The following is a 14,467-nucleotide window of genomic DNA, read 5'->3' on the forward strand; positions in this document are numbered from 1 at the left end:
CTTGGATCCCTGGGCACGGAGCTGGGCTCTGGCCGACCTTCCTTTGGCACCAAGCTGCTCCTGCCGGGAGCTGTTACGGCTTGTATGGCTACAGAAAGGAAAATGCATCCTTGCAAAGCCCGGTGACTGAGCTTGCAGTGCCAGGGAGGTGTGGGGAGCGGGTCGGTGAGGATGCTGTGCGTGCTGGCCCAAGGACCAGCGTGCCACACCAGGCAGGGTGGACGTGCTCTACTTCACCTGGGCAGCTGGCGCGGTGTTGGAGCTCGGCAGCAGGAAGGGTTCGTCTGTGCCAGCTCACGGTGCGATCGAGCAGACGTAGACAGCTTGGGCTTCTTGTCACCTGCCCAATCGGGGCATCGCCGTCCCAGCAAACGCAATCTGTGCCTGTAACAGTGGAGAGACGTCTCTATGGTGTGAGATGTCGTGGATGTGCAGGGAAGATTGCTCCGACCTGTCCTGGGAACATCTGCCTCGGCTGTGCCAGGGAGGGCTGCTCCTCACCCGAGCTTCTCCTCGTTTACACGTTGGGCACCCGGATGGCCCCAGCACCGGGTGCTCTGGTTCCTCGCTGCGCAGCGGGCTGAGAGCCCTGGCAGTGCTGCAGCGTCGCTGCTGGCACCAATATTATAGACTGGAGACCTGGATAGCATAGCCAGCGTGAGCTCCTTAAAAAATTAGTTTGGGAACGCATCCCAGATCCTGCATCTGTCCCTTGAGCTCACCTTTTCCATGAGGTGGGAGAAGGTTACGCAGGAGGGAAGGAGGCACCAGAGCACTCGTGTATGGATGAGGTGGAAAAGGTGTGGGGGGAGACGTGTCCCTGCCTTGGGCTGCTGCTCCGACCCGTGCCCTCCCCGGCGTTCGCTGCGGCCGTTCAGCCTCCACCTCTTCCCAAGTGTGTGCGTGTCGCCCAGTAAAACAGGACCTCCTGCTTTCAGCTGGTGTTTCCACGCCGTAGGGAAATGCAAATATTAATTAATCTGGTGCATCCCTACCACTTGCGAACTGCTGTGGAAGAGGCCGGGAACGCGGTTTCGTCTGTTCCTGGCCTGCAGCAGAATCTGTTCGTGCTGGTGCAGCCTTCCTGGCGTTGCTGGAGCTCATCCTGCTCCGTGCTGGCACAAGAAAGAAGTGCATACCTGGAGCTTAAAGATATAATTTAATAATTACGTTTAAAAGTCTACCTGGCTCTATAAATTTTTTATGACGAATTAATTAAAAGCCCAGTTATGGGAGCTTTGGAAAGGAGACATAAATATTTCATATTTATTAAAATATTCATATGCTACATGGTTTTTAATCTTGAATAAATATTTTTGGATAATCAGTCGCATTTTTTTGTTATGCTAAAAGTTTGCATTGTAAATTCAACCGTGATTGATTAAAAAAAGAAATGTGCGATCTATTAATTATGTAATAGCACGTATGCTGCTCGGGGCCTGGAAGAAATACATATATCTGTTTTCCATAACCAGAAGAGTTATCAAGGTAATTTGCTTATTGAAACTAAATGAAAGCTGTGATTCATGTAATTATGGCAAGATTTCTACCTTCATCTCGATGTAAACACAACTTTCAGGATTCTTTCATCATTCTTCCTTTCAAATAAGTAAGACATGGGAAGTAAGGAATGATCCATCCCAGGGGATTGTGAATGCCTGGGAGATCTGGGTGTAGTATTTTGTTTATACGTACTATCAACTGAAATGCTGAACTTGACTTCCAAGTCCAAGGCCGAGACGCTGCAGGTGTTTACATCTGCCCCAGCACTGCAGGAGGAAGGACTCGCCGAGCTCTGTGCAGCGCTCCGGGCATCGCACAAAGGTTCACGTTCCGCTCCAACCATTAGGTTTTTTGCAGTTGTCAGGGAAAGGAGTAGTAATGACAAAGTAACTCATTTACCAACCCTGTTTTCAGGGTTTTTAAGACCATTTCTAGTGCTTCTTGGACTCTTGCGTTCTCTGAATGAATCACAGCAGCGCAAACAGTTTCAAAGCAAATGGTACTCAGTGCGCGTTTTTCTTAATGAGCTGAGATGCAAGCGGCAGCGCTGCTGACCCTGCTGTCTGCAGCCTGATTTATAAGCTGCTTCATACTCTGTCGCTGAAGCTTAAGGATCCCTTAAGTCTCTTTTTCCTCTGCAAAGCAAATAAAAGGCTGTTACTGCAAATTAGAATGTAAGTCAGAGCTGCTAAAGACACCAAAACCAAAACAAACAAAGAAAAAATAAAAGGATTGTTTGGGGGGGGGGGTTGCTATTCTCAGTAGAAGGATTATTGTTGATTTTTATGAAAAGTTCGTCCTGGAGGCAGTAGGCAGTTGCATTACTTTAGCAAGATTGAGCTGTTTAAAATTTCAGGGTTGTCCGCCAAAAAAATAATAATAGGAAGTTGTATAGAGAGGAATGTGCTGACAGCAGTAATGTTTGGGTAATAATTCATGTGTTGTAGATGATGCTCTGGAAAGCTGCCCAGCTGGCTAATGCAGATTGGGGATGCTCTCGTGCTGATGGCTGTACAATTGATTGGCGTTTCTGCTCCATCATGAAATCAGCTTGCAAATGAAATGGAGATGGTTTCAGAGGGCAGGGGTGGGCAGAGAGCTCGGCGAGCGGCACGGTCTGTGGCTCAGGGTCTGGTCCTTGTTCAAGGAGACCTCTCGGTGGTTGGCCTGGTTTGAGGGGAGCACCTCTCCCCTGTTTCGTTTGCTTTTGGATGAGGGCAGTTGGCCGTAATTTGGGCAGAAGGACAAGGTGATGTTGTCCAGCAGCAACAGAGGTTATGGCTTCTCCCAGGAACAGAAACTCGAACAGTCGTTGGTGTCTTGACCTTATTTATTCTCCAGACCTGCGCCACGGGGTCTTTCTGGGATATGAGCACGTAGTTATTCTGAGCAAAATGGCGCTCTCGAACCTGTCGGTCCTTTCTCTTCTGTTAGTTGTGGGGCTCCACATGACGTTACGCTTCCCGATTCTGCAAGCAGACCTTGTCTGAGATGCTCTTGGGTGGCTGCGCTCCGTCTCAGGTGCAGATTGTGTTACAGGTTTGGTTCAGCTCAGTCCCAGCAGCACAAAAAAGGCAGCAAGCAACTCCTCCATTCTCCCACCTCTGCAGCCCCTTGCTGTGCTTCTCCACAAGCCCCAAAACAGGGCTTGCCGGTTATCAACAGTTTCCGAATTGCTCCAAGCCCTATCAAGGAGACCTAACGTGGGACAGAAGATCTGTTGGTGATATTATATTTAAAATTATTTTCTCATGGGTTCTTTTCTTTAGTAGGAGTTGAAATGACAGATAACTGTCGTGTTATTTTAGCTTTGTGAACAACGCTTAAGTCCCAGTCAGCGTGCATACAGCCAACTTAAATGCAAATTGCACACCACCGGCAACTTTATTACACATGAAAAACAAATTTCACTGAGCTCATAAGTTATCAAAGGGAGAACAATAGCCTGTTCCCACTCCCGAACAGAAACACAAGAGGAGGCAGCACCGTCCTTGAGAGACCTGGCCATCAGCCATGCTGCAAAATAGGCTCTTGGGTGCCTACTGGCATTATGTGGAGCATCTTCATTAATAATTAAAAAAATAAGCAACACTTGAGGAATACCTAAGTACGTTTATGGACGTGAGCGCCTTGCTCTGTGTCACTGCTTGTTGGCGCTGTCGCTGTTTAACCTCAGCCGGCTGCTGGTTGTGCCCACTCCTGCCCAAACCACTGGACCTCATGGATTTAAAAATAAGCGTTTGCTGCAGTGCTGGGATAAGGAAGACCCTACTGCACCTTCTTCAGTGATTTAAATCCAGGATTATTTAATAGCATCTGGCCCGGCCGTGCGACCAGGCATCTTTCTGAGCCACGAGCAGGTGCTCCCATGGTGTAGACTGTGCGACTGAAAGCTCATTAAAATGATCTGACTTCATCAGGTTTGAGGTGAGATCCTTCTCCAACGGCAATATCTTTAGGTGTGAATATCCCAATTTGGTGCAGAACCTCAGCACGTACAAATTGTCTGGGGATTAATATTTTTTCCTTGCAACTATTTGGAAACGTGATTGGGATCAGTTGAAGCTGTGAAGGTCTAATTATCCCTCCAAATGGCTCCTCCAGAGTCCCAATAACTTTATTCTGCCATTTGTTGGTGTCCAGGAGTTAGAGGCACAAAAAGTGTAAGACTCCTTTGAAGCCTGACTGAAAACTTGACTTAAGCCCCCGGAAATAATAAAAAGAAAGTAAAGAACACAGTAAAGCTGCAGAAAAGGATTATGAGGCGGGGGGAAAAAAGCCAACGGGGACAAGTAATTCTGGCTATATGTGATGGGGTGATATAATGCTTATGCTATCACTGGAGCCAGAGACTGCTTCCAGGTCTATACACAGCCACTATTTTTTTTTTTTCTTTTTAAATCTGCAGCCATTCTCCTATATTTTTGTGCTGTATTGGCATCATTTAAGAAGGAACTAAAGTTTAAGAGCAAAGATATTTTTTTTATCTATTTCCCAGAAGTATTTTGTGTGTAATAAAGAGCCTGCAAATGTTCTGCTGCCTCTGAGGTCTTCACCAAGAAAACAGGCAAAATCCCCAACCCAACAACAACAAAAATCTGAGTTCAGGTTTTGTTTGGGTTGTTGTTTTGGGGTTTTTTTTACAGACAATTTATTCCATTTCTCTGGTGCCCCCTGGAAGGTAACCATCGGTGTAACCATCACTGTTCCTCATGAGCATCTCTGGCTCCCGTTGGAGGATTGTGTGTCCCGGTGGCAGCCGAAGCTCTGCCCAGGGCACTGCCGCCTGTTTCTCCTCACACGAGCCTGAATGCGTTCCCGTGTCGGATCGGATTAAAAGGGTTATAAATTCTTCTGGCAGGAGTCTGCATTTTAGGATTGATGAGTGTGATCAGCAAACTATTCAAATAAGTATGCTTATTATTAAAACCCTGCTAGGAACAGGATGACATGCAGAGAAAGTAATGCAAAGCAATTTCTCCTTCATTTCTGAACCTTGCCCGGTTTTAATGTAGGGTAATAGCATTAGTTTTTAATTGGGTTTTTTGGGGTAGATTGACTGCTTTTGTGTTTGTGTGTCCCCACAAATTGGGATTTGTATGGCTTGCGTGGGAAGTGGCCATACATGTACAGATGTACACACTGTACACAAAGGCGTCCAGGGCTGAGACTGGGAGGTTAAAACAGGGAAAAAAAATCTAGCAGCTTTCCCATTACTAATACCTACATTTTTATGAGCTTGGTTGTAACATAATTCCCACCTACTGGGACAATTCCTGAGCTGTTTGTTCAATATTTATCTGGTTCTGAGTCAGACAAAACTCCCAGATCTCCAGGCAACATAAATTGCCATGGATGCTATAACTCTGCGATTGGTGACCGGTCTCAGCTGAGGCCAGGATAATCGCCGAGATTTCACCTTATCTGTGCAGCAGCTACGTGACACCAGTTGTGCTGCACGTGTGTCCTAATGTTAGAACAGGATTTAGCTCCTGCTTTTGTAAAGCCAACAAAATAAACTGACTAATGTGGTGAGCAACCAACGCAAATGCTCTCCCGCTCACATAAATGGGTCTGAGCTTGGTCTGCAATGGAGGAAAAGCCCCAGTGAACGCGTTAACTTTCAAAAAAAAGTCTCTCTAGATATTTCTGGTACATGCTGAGCGTCCTTCAGTTTTGTTTCAACCTTTTAAATTTATATGCTCACATTTCCTGAATGGCTTAAGGTGGTTTTGTATAATTGCAGTAACAGAAAAACCTCTGACCGGCAGCAATTAGCCAGGTACCAAACCAGGAGTCCCAAGTGCCCCATCCCAAACCCAGGGTTTCACTGCACGCTGGAGAATTTTTTGCCTGCTTTTCAGCACAGAAATTATGAGAAACATACAATAAAGATCACGGTTTTCCCTATGTGGGTAACTTTTGATGTAGTAATAATCTGTTTCCATTAAAAAAAAAAACCCAAAACAACAAAACACTAGAGACTGGAGAACTGGGGAATAAAATGTACTACAAAGTGTGAGCAAAACCCCTCGGAGCATCCCAGGGAAGCTCCGGGTCTCACCCCACGCAGCTGCGTGCGGCTCTCGCCAACACGCAAACCCGGTGCTGTCTGGTTGCTGCTTTACTTCAAGGGCTTTTTAAAACGTGACATTTAAAAGGACGAGGCCCTGCGGCACAGGTTAAGAGCCGTCGTTGCCGGAAGGGTGATCCGGCAGACGCGTTCCAAAGGCAACTTCTTAAAGATGATGGGCACTTTTATAAAACTCTCCCCGTTTGTCTGCAAAACTCCTGCAGATCAAGACCTATGAATTACTAGTGTAATGAGATTAGGCATACATTTATGCTACATGGTCTTAAGTTGTTTTAAATTCCGAAGATGAGATAGGGTCAAACACGAAAGGGCGACGCGGCAGAGCGCCAGTGGCAGACTGCGTGAGTGACTTGTCTTCCTATTCACATTGTCACATCCCTGTTGGGTGCGATTCCCATTTCCCTCTCTCCCTGGGAGTTGGCTGGGAAACTTAATCTCCAAAATTGGCGAGGAAAAAAAAAAAGAAAAAGAAAAAATGTGTTTGTGAGTGCTTGGACTGTAGGAGGAAGGGAGACAGTGGTAGGAGGAAAGGATAGAGGGGTATGGGAGGTGGAAAAAGAATGGGAAAAAAGATACGAAGGAGTGGTAGGGTGAAGGTGTTGCTGTCCCTGCTACGTGGAGTGAGCACGAGTGCTTCGGGCATTTCCTCTTGTAAAGATTTTTGTAACCTCCGAATATCAGCAGGAGCGTGTGTATCCCCAGCACCCCTCCCACTCTTCTGATTTTCTTCCTGGAGAAGCGGAGATGAAACCCCCTGAGGAGAGCTCTCAACTGAAGAGACATGAGAGCATCAATTTTTTTCTCATTAAACAGAACCGCTCGGAGGCTTGTGCCGCACGGTTCCCCAAAGGTCGTCCTCCGCGTGGCAGGATGGAGCACGGCCACGTATGAGATGTTCCACATCCCACAGCTGTCTCCAAAACCGCTTTGCGAAAGACAAATAAATATGCAAAAAGGGAAAAAAAAAAAAGAAAAAAAAAAAGAACAAAACATCCCGAGACTGGGTTTTGCTGGGCTCTCCTGTGAGATCAGCTCCTGGCAAAGCCGATGTGCCTCGGGTCCTGCTCCTCTCCTTCCCTGGGCTGCAGACCCGCTCTGGCCAGGACTGGCTGCGGGGCAGCCCCCAGATCTGCTCGATACCGGGGGGCAGGAGGGGTGGCTGACGGGGGAGCGATGAGGTGCCTGCTGGGTCCCCATCGGTGCGGCTGGGACCGAATACAAGAGCGTGAGGGGGCTTCGGGAACTCCTGGTTTCACACCTGTACGTCGAGGTGCTCCGCAAAGCGGTTTGTGGTGGTGTATCACACCTCCAAATGGTGGGAGCCCGGGGCAGGACAGCTTTCCGTCTGCTCCGAATCCCCTGGCTTCTCCCCTGCTCTTGCTGGCAGACTTGTTTGCTCATGCAGAGTTTTGGAAACAAACCCCTGTAGCACCTTGTTCAGTGGTTTGGGGGGGTGAGGAGGCTTAATTTAAATGTTTTGCAGAAATTTGCCGGTTCTAACAAACAGTTGAGACTAGAGGGAGGGGGTGTCACTTTAAAAAAACGACAACAGTATTTTGAATCTCAGCATTAACTCAATAAAAGGGATTTCAAATTAGCTGGGGGCAGAGGGAGAATGTTGCAGAGCGTTGGGTGGGGTTTTGCAAAAAGATCTGCCAATTTGCAATCAATAAATCATCCTCTTCTTAAATACATGAATGCATGCATGAACAGCTTCTCCGGATACTAAACTTTCTAGGAAATATTTTTTATTCATTTTCCTAAACCCCTTTTATTAAAAACAAAACAGGAGGTCACGTTCAAAAGCTGGGAAAATAGCAGCAACGTAGGCTCCGAGACAGCTGCTGTAACCTCCTACAAAAGGGAGTAGCTACAACAGGCTCTTACTGCTGCTATTTCACCTACCAAATGTGCGCAACTTCCCACGTGATTTTGTTCATTTGCGGTAGTGTGATGATTTCCCATCCTATTGCTTTGGTTTAGGCAAGCCTGGGAAATAAGTGAGAACTACACGTGCTTCAATTTTCTTGTCCTCCATTCTTTAAAGTTATTCACCTTGAACGTGAGCGCTTCTCCAGGTCCCCAATTAAATATACATACTGTAGCATTCTTGGAGGGATGGGTAAGGGGAGTGACAAGGAGGGAAAGCATTTTAAGATGAATTATAGATCAGGATTTTGATAGAAACAACAGTCGCCGTATGGTGTCTGGTTGCAAGGACTGTATCGTGCTGCGGCCCTTGCAGGGTTAAAGATGACAACCTCTTGCCTGAGTGAAAGCAGGAAATCTGTCTTTCCTGAGAGTCCACATCCTAAATCAGAGCAACCACAAAGAAAAATGGAAAAGGCTTAAAATATAACAGCCTCTAGGATATTTTGGTAAATGATCATGATGTAAAATTGCGTAGAGATGGATTGGTGGAGGGATAGACAGTTATAAAGTTAAAGAAATGATGTCTCTGAAACTAATTCTAAATTAATGACACCTTGTAGGTCTTTACTGCCTTCCATCTGAGGGTCTCAAGCTGACATACTGACATTTATTAATTAGAATTCATTTTACAAGAGAACAAGCTGAGGATGAGAATGGGGAAGTTGCTCTCGGCCCATAATAAGTCAGATGTCAGGGATGGAGGCAGCGATAAAAAACAAGAACGCGGATTCCCAGCCACGTGCTTGAAGCCTGTGCTGATGCTGATCAGAAAGGCAGGAGAAATAAATTCTGCACAAAGGTGAGAACAACGCTTGGGTCAAGTAAGATTTATTTTGCTCAGAGTTGAAGTCAATGAGGCTCTTTGTGAGGGAGGAAGGAGGTCACAAATCTGTGCCGTGAGGAAAAGCCCAATGTGAAACCCCACACGGGGTGTGACCTTGTTGCTGAATTAATTACGATATGATGAGCTCTGTAGATACGCTGTGCTCTGTTCATTTATCTAAAATATCTCATACGGGCTATACTTAGTAGATAATGGACTCTAATCTCTCCTTTTTTCACATGTATTTGTATCTGTTTATGGGTTTAATTAAAACCAACACATTTTAAAGGAACAGAGATAAGTGATGAAGATGAGGAGAAAAGAAATGTGAGAGTAGAGGAAGGCAGAGATAGGGAGGAAGGCTCTGCACAACCCCTGGCTGTGTTTCATTTGCTTTGAGGAGCCATCAGGTAAAATTAATTTTTAACAACATAGACTGTACAGACTAATTTCTGTGCCGGGACCAGACTGGATTCTTTCTTGATCAAGTTTAACAGGAAAGGGTTTAAATTGAGGTTCCTGAACTGAAGAGATAGGACATTAATCTAAGCTGTTACACAAGCCAGAAACAAAGTCAATTTTTAAAATGATGAAATAGCCTATCTGCTAGAAGATAGCCTCCCCGATTGCCACACTACCCACAACTGAAAGTCTGCATGAAATTAATAAAACCATATTAGGAGGGAAAAAAATTGCAGATTGGCCAAAACTGTAATTAGCTTCTGTGTCCTCTTGGGATTGAACTCTCACTGCTGAGGTTTTGTTTCCATTAAACACTGTCTTGATGGAGACACCCAGCTTTCCAAGGCGGAAAGTGGGGAAACCTGTAACAGAGCTGCAAGACTCATAGAGGCATGCTGTAAACTTTTTAATCCCTTACGTCAAATCCATCTTTTCCCTGCCAGCAGCAGCGGTGCACGCTGCAGCCTGGCTCGAGCATCTCTGGAGCGAGGAGATTTGGCTGCTCCTGGGTTTGCTCCTGCAGGGACGGATCCTCAGTTGGTGTAAATACTTCTGGAGTCAGCAGAGCTGGATTACCCACAGCCGGCGAGGATCTCGGTGTTAGTTTTAGCTGCGAGGCCAACGTGTGAGCGATACCGGGTGCCGGAGGCGTTTGCAAAGGGGCGGGTACGCTGTACCCGGGACCCACGGCGCAGCTGGTGCACGGGACCGCATGTGTGCAGCTTGCCAAGCTGCGTCGCCAGTCCCCGCTGTAGTAATCCTCTGTTTGGGTAGTGTGCTCGCCACGTCCGTCTTTTGGTAGGATATGATGCCACCAAGGCGAGATTTGCTCAGACTGAGCACTAATTTATACGGAACAAGAGCCAAAAAGATCAAACCTACCACCGGCGTTATCCTTGCTTTACCATAGAGGAACGCTTTCCTGGTGGAGACTAGTCATCCCTCAGCCCTGCTAAAGTCCCAAGGAAATGAAGTTAAATCATGGCAAAGGTAGGGATCATCGTTCTGAACATTTCGGTGCTCAGTTTGTTCTTTCTTCCCTGAAGAGAATTATTTGGTAAAACAAAATAGCTCTTAATTAACCACCTGCCTTGTTCAAATGGGACGATTACTTGATGGTATGGGGAGGATCAAACAGCAAGCTTGATTTTAAAATAAAAAGGAAAGAAAATTGAATAGCTTTTAGTGTAGTTAACCGGATTCTGTCCTCTTCTGCACTAATGGCTCTGATCTCAGTTACCCACTGACTCCTGATGTCTTCCCTGGCAAACTGGGGCAGCGTTCAGCCAGGTGCCAAACTTCAGTGTTAAAATGCAGCAGAATGAAAGTGAAATATTAGTTTCCCTTCTCACATCCAGCCCCGGTCTGCCTTTGAAGAAAGTGAGCCATATAAAAAATGGATGAAAAGGTTCCTTGGGAAATTGCAGCATTTGCCTACAGCAGACTCTGATGTTTGGGGACAGGTCGGCAAAAATATTCAGACACTTGGAGGGCTTTAACTCCTGGTGTAAACCTAACGAAGGTTTAGGTGCCCACCTAATGAAGGCAAAAATGATCAGTCTCTGCTATTCCAGCCCTTTGTCTTTTGCCTCAGAATGAGCCTGAGGATCAGGTTGGAGCCTGAAAGCCCATTTTCACGTGCAAGTGAATGGTGGCTCTGCGCTCCGGTGGCAGATGGAGAGTCCTTGGGCTTCTGGAGCCCGGGACAGGCTGCTGCGGGGCTGGGTGGCCACATCCTGCCCTGCCTGGGGGGGCCTCTGAGCATCACGCAGAGCTGGCGGGATTTGTGTTAACAGACACACTTTTTGCCTTAAATACCCGTCTTGTCAGATGCTCTCACCCGGTCAAACGTCAGCATGTGTTTATTTTCATGGCTGCATTGTGGTATGATCTGGGAGCCCAAACTGCAGAGTCCTTGTGGGGTTTCCCCCCCCCCCCCCTACAGCTCTGTAAATCACCAGATATGCTTCATTTCTGCAGGCTGGTGTCACTTTAGCATAGAAGAATGGGATGAAAGGGTAAGAGCCGGGGGGAGAGGAAAACAGGTTGGGTTTTTTGTTTTTTTGTTTTTTTTTTTACCAAACCAACCAACCCCTCAGCCCTAGCACGGCCCTGAACGCTTGTGCGATGGCCTGGGGAGCTGTGCAAAGCCCTCTCGTGCCAAGAGGTGAGTGGAGCCGTCCGGCTCCGTGCTGCCCCGTGCCCTGCTCAGCCGGCTGCGGGTGGCAATCGGAGGTGGGGTGGTGGGTTGACCTTGGCTGGACACAGGGTGCCCACCAAGCCGCTCTATCGCTCCCCTCCTCGGCAGGACAGGGAGCGGAGAAAATAAGATGGAAAGAACTTGCAGGTCAAGATAAAGGCAGTTTAATAAAGCAAAAGGCTGCGTACAGGAGCAAAGGAAAAACAAAAGATTTATTCTCTACTTCCCATCAGCAGCAATGTCCGGCCACTTCCCGGGAAGCAGGGCTTCAGCATGCGTAGCGGTTGCTTCAGAAGACAAATGTAATAACAAATGCCCCCCCTCTCCCCCCTTCCTCTCAGCTTTTATTGCTGAGCAGCCGTCGTACGGTACGGAATATCACTTCGGTCAGTGTGGGTCACCTGTCCTGGCTGCGTCCCCTCCCGAGATGTTGCCCACCCCCAGCCTGTTGTGGGGACAGCCTGGGTGCTGTGCCAGCGCTGCTCAGCACCACCCAAAACACTGGACTGTTACCAACACCTTGCTGCTACCGCTGCAAAGCACAGCTATGGAAAATGAAGCCCAGCTCAGCCAGACCCAATACAGATGGCCACTCCAAAAATCCCCACGGCCGGCTCCTTCCTCTCCAGCTGCCTCCCGGGTTGCGTGGATGCGGGCGCTGGCAGGCAGGAGCTCCCGCGCCGGTTTGTACAAACCATTGCAAGGAGGCAGAGCAACTGGCATCTGTCGCTGCAGTCGGTGGTGGAGGATTGCTCGGTTCTTTCAGCCAAGGTTGCCTCCTGTGCTGGTTGTGTAAAACAGCACTTTTTTTTCAAAAATATGTGAGCTGGATACTTTATTTCAGGCTGTAGCCGGAGCGTCTGGGCTGCGGGACGGGAGTGCTGCGAGTGGCACCTTGCTTCACAGCCAGCTTTGCCATGGTGGGCTAGAAGCCAGGTCCCTGGGAAGATCCCACACCCCCTTTCTGGAAACCTGAGCAGAGCCAGCATTTGCAGCTTGATTTTTCAAAAGGATGGAGTCTTGCTTCTGCTATGTACTTCTATGAGGGATTGTAGAAGAACAGTCTGTCCCCTTCAGAGGAGGAACTACATGAGGGTCACTCACCTTATGAGGTTTGAAAGGGGATTCAGTTATCTGTCCTCCTCTGACCTTAACATCTGAAGCAGCAGAGAATGCCTGCATTTGGGCATCTGGGAATAAAACCACATCAAGTCTTCTTCCTGCAGGGTCCTCTGCCTTGCCCTTTTTATTGTCTGAGATCTCGTTCAAATCCTGGTTCTTTCACATACGATCAGCTTCTGCTTTGCTGGAGTCAGAAGTAAAAACAAACAGACCTCTATTCCCAGGTACAACCGCCGTGCTGGTTAATACGCAGTCCTCTGCCCTTTTTTCCTGCGGAGGCTTCGAGCCCTTTCCCTCCCGCTGCTGACCCCTTCAGCAGCGAGTCCCCAGGCTGTGCCGCAGGGATGCTCCTCCATCACCTCCCTCCTCTTGCGTAAGGGCTGGACCCCTCGGCAGGGTCTGCGCAGGGCTCACGGGGAGCTGCTTCTCCACCGTGCCTGGGGAATGTGTCCTAGGACCACAGCTCCAGCACGTGGATATTTATTTGCTAGAACAGGAACATCCCCCTGTGCTTATCTTACCTATGTGACAAACGGATGTGCTGTAGGACACCTTCCTTCTCCTCCAGCAGCCATGGCCAGAGGAAACCTTCTCCACCATTGCGTCCAACAACGTTGCTCGTCAGGCAGCCTCTGTCACTCACCCTTGTGTTTAGCCAAAAAGTATTTTAAAACTACTCGCGCGGCCAAGAGCTTCATTGTGGCTTTTCACAGCTCTGTGAACGTTACACAAATTGATTAAATACTGTAACTAATCTATGGCTATTTAGGCGCTTCATGGTTGTCACCGTAGGTGAGCGCAGCTCTCCGGATCTGGCTGCAGAGGGGAACCACAACACGGGCTGCGCTGACCGGGGGCAGAGGAGACGGAGCCTGTCCTGCGCAGAGCGCAAGAGGGGGTGGATGTGTTCGGCTTTCATCCCGCCCCGAGGTGGACATGGAGAACGTGCAGTTTGCAGGAAGGAACCAACTTACACATCTGTATCATTCTTTGTCCTGCGAGATCCTGACAAATTTTTGGACCTATTCTGACAACACAGTCATATCATGAAACAGCAATGCTTTACAAAAATTCAGAAAAAAAAAAAAACCAAAACCAACCCACCCTATTTTCTTCTGACAGTAGTTGGAACTTTGTGGAGCAAAATCTGTATGTGATCTAAAAATCTTACCAGGAGTCCAGCCAACAGGTCGTGAACAGCACCAGGAAATGCTGTGGTCAGGGTTTGATTTAATGCATAATATTTCATTTTAATGGGAAATCTGTTGTACCTATGGTCCCATCATACACCTCATAGACTGAGTCAGTAGTAAGTCTTTAGCTTAATTTTACGTACTGGAGAAACTTCAGTAACGTAAAGCTGCTGTGGCATGCAGGGAGATTTGCTTACGCGCTCAGACTACTCCTAGAGATGATTGATCGTGTTTAAGTATTGGCATCCAGCTAACCTTCCTGCCTGCTGTCGAGAGCATACAATATTTTCTAGGCTACTTTCCATTTGCCATATTAGCATACAGAAGGAGCGAGATCATGCTTAAATGAGTTTGTTTAGCTTTTAGTAACATTTTTGAATGTCTCTAAGCATCACACCACCACGACTGGCTCAGCAGTGTGTTTTGGGCTTTGATTTCAATCTCTCGCCGTTTGTTTGGGGTTGGATTAGATCATCGGTAGTGCGCGGGCACAGCTTAGCATTTCCGTCTTCGGGAAGACGCGGACACCGAGAACCGCGTTAGCCAGAAATGCTAACAGAAACGAGCTTTGCAGCGTGCAGGTCCTGCGTGCGGGGAGTCATTTGCTGGAACGGACCTTCAGTTCTGTGCTTCGCCCC

Source organism: Balearica regulorum, chromosome 25 (assembly GCF_011004875.1).
Source record: "Balearica regulorum gibbericeps isolate bBalReg1 chromosome 25, bBalReg1.pri, whole genome shotgun sequence".
NCBI classification, from domain to species: domain Eukaryota; kingdom Metazoa; phylum Chordata; class Aves; order Gruiformes; family Gruidae; genus Balearica; species Balearica regulorum.